This window comes from Cebus imitator, unplaced genomic scaffold, assembly GCF_001604975.1.
Source record: "Cebus imitator isolate Cc_AM_T3 unplaced genomic scaffold, Cebus_imitator-1.0 Scaffold835, whole genome shotgun sequence".
Taxonomy (NCBI): Eukaryota; Metazoa; Chordata; class Mammalia; order Primates; family Cebidae; genus Cebus; species Cebus imitator.
Window position 1 is genome coordinate 71298 of NW_016108150.1, and position 2401 is coordinate 73698.

Here is a 2401-nt window from a genome sequence, read left to right on the forward strand (position 1 = left end):
GGGGGAGGGTGGGTGAGGGCGCGGGCGGGTACGGGGTGGGGTAACTGGGAGCGCAGGCGGGCGCCGGGGTTGGGCGGGTCGGCCCGGCCGGGCGCGCTGGGGGTCCGGGCGTGGGTCCTGGGACCTGCCCGCGGCTGCTGCCGGAGCAGAGAGAACTTTCCAGGCCCCGTTTCCCCAACCTCGTGGCTCCTTGGAGAAGAATCGCCCCGGCGCGGGGAGTTCCCTGAAATCTCTTCGCCAAAACTGAGTTGCTGCGTTAACCGATGGGACAGAACCGGGAACTGTGGCGCCGGAAACAAAGAATTTTTGCTTAAAAATGCCGCGGGTGACTTTCGTGTCGCCATGCCCGTTGACTTAAGTAAGAAACATTTTCTGGTAAAACAAGACAGTTACTTCAGGTTTGGGACCGGGCGATGAAGCTGTTTCCAGGTTTTTCAGTGTACTGGGTTTGCCTTTCCCCGTTTCGCGTGAAGCCAAAGCGTGGTCGAGGCGTGGTAATTACCGTCTGCCCCTGTTACCCAGCAGCACTTCTGCTTAAAAAGTTTAGTCGGTAAGTCTAGGTGTCTAATTAAGATTTAAAACACATAATTAAAAATTAAGTTAAATGCCGTCTAAACGGTGCGTAATTGCTACTTCTAGCTGAGCCTTAGGCAGCCGGTGGGCCCTGATTCAAGATGCCTGGGAAGGCAGGTTTCTCAGCTTCCTGTCCAGAGATTTACTGTAAATCTTCGTGTAAAATGGACAAAGGTGAGTTTAAACTTTCAGTTTCCCCCAGCCGACCTCGAATTCACCAAATTCCAGGTTCTCTGGGTCAGGAGGAACGTGAGAGAGCTTTAGGAGGCTGACATTTCTGAGATTCTGTGAGATCCAGCAGTTACGTTCTTGATGGGATCATAACCCACTGGACAGCAGTGCTTGGTGACCCCCACCGAGGAGTGGGTGATACCCACTTCTGCTTCTGAGGAGACACCGGGTTTTTATTTCACTGTGCGCCCAGCATCTGGTGTGCAAATGCAAGTGTGGCCTGGGCTGGGAGGACACAGGCCTCTGAACCTGCAGCCTGCTGGTAGGCCAGGGTGCCAGGTCCCCTGTGTTAGCGGGAGGCCTCTCATCTTTTATCCTGGTAGAGGGGGCCCTGCAGGCCTTTCTGGTGGGTGGGTCGGTCTAGTCGGACATCACCTTTCTGGGATCTGTGACACTGGCTAGCTCTCAAGCCGGCCGGTGGTCTCACAGAAATTCTTCATTATTTGTAAAGTATCCCAAAAATGCTGGGCTGAGGAAATAATTTGCCCCAAGGCTCTCTGAGACCTGTGTTCACAGGCTGTTTCATCCAGCCAACACAGGAGGCCCCACATGCCCAGATCTCAGAGATTTTTGTGGGAAATCATTTGAGTCCAGCTCAGACACCGCTCCTCCCTCTTTCTAAACAGAATGAGTTTGTCCTCTCTTTGCGTTTGAACAAAAGTCAGGCCATCTAGAGCCTGCTAACCCTAACCTCGGACCTCCAGGGTGGGGCTACTTGTTCTACACATGGTGGCAATTGAGGCTTCAACGCCTGCCCAGTGTCTCACTGCCAAGAAGCAGCAAAGCTAGGTTTTAGCCAAACTCGAGGCCCTGGTTCTGCATCTCCCCTCAAGGGCCCTGAATTTCTGGTGCCTCTCCTGGCTGAGGCAGCATCAGTGCCTCTGTGCCCTGGGGCAGCAGTTCTGGACCCCACCTGGGTCCTCCCACGCCTGGCAGGGCAGGGGCTCCCTGTGGACGGGCCAGTGCTGATGGGTCCAACCAGGGTTTCGGGTGTCATGTGTGTGGTGAGGGGCTCCCTTCTTCCACCATATTGTTGGAAGACAAAGCCTCAGACTTTGAGCTGAGAATCCAGCATGCTTCTGAGCAGGGGGAGAGTGAGGAGGAAAAGACTGGGGCAAGTGGGTGGCTGGAGGGGTTGGGAGGTGGCGCGTTCTGTTCTGAAGGAGTTGGTCCTGGGCCTGGGAATCTGGACTCCAGTGAGCAGAAGGCACCCACCATTCTCTTTTACCATTCGGGGGCCCTGTGGGTAGTAGGCTCGGGGCCCCACCCTTGTGCCCCAGTAACAGGCCTGGGATCTTGAAAACGCACACGTCCACCCTCCACCAACTGTGGTCCTTTGGGCCAGTAGCTCAGCGTCTCTGAACTTAAGTCTGTGATTGTTTGCAGGAATTATGCGGTGGCCCACGCCTGTAATCCCAGCACTTTGGGAGGCCGAGGCGGGTGGATCACGAGGTCAAGAGATCGAGACCATCCTGGTCAACATGGTGAAACCTCGTCTCTACTAAAAATACAAAAAATTAGCTGGGCATGGTGGCGCGTGCCTGTAATCCCAGCTACTCAGGAGGCTGAGGCAGGAGAATTGCCTGAACCCAGGAGG

General features: G+C 55.2%; 1 protein-coding gene across 1 annotated transcript in view; it reads left to right on the top strand.

Moving 5' to 3' along the window:
- The window catches only part of PLEKHG4B (pleckstrin homology and RhoGEF domain containing G4B), a 97865-nt gene that overhangs the window by 425 nt on the left and 95039 nt on the right, over positions 1-2401 (top strand).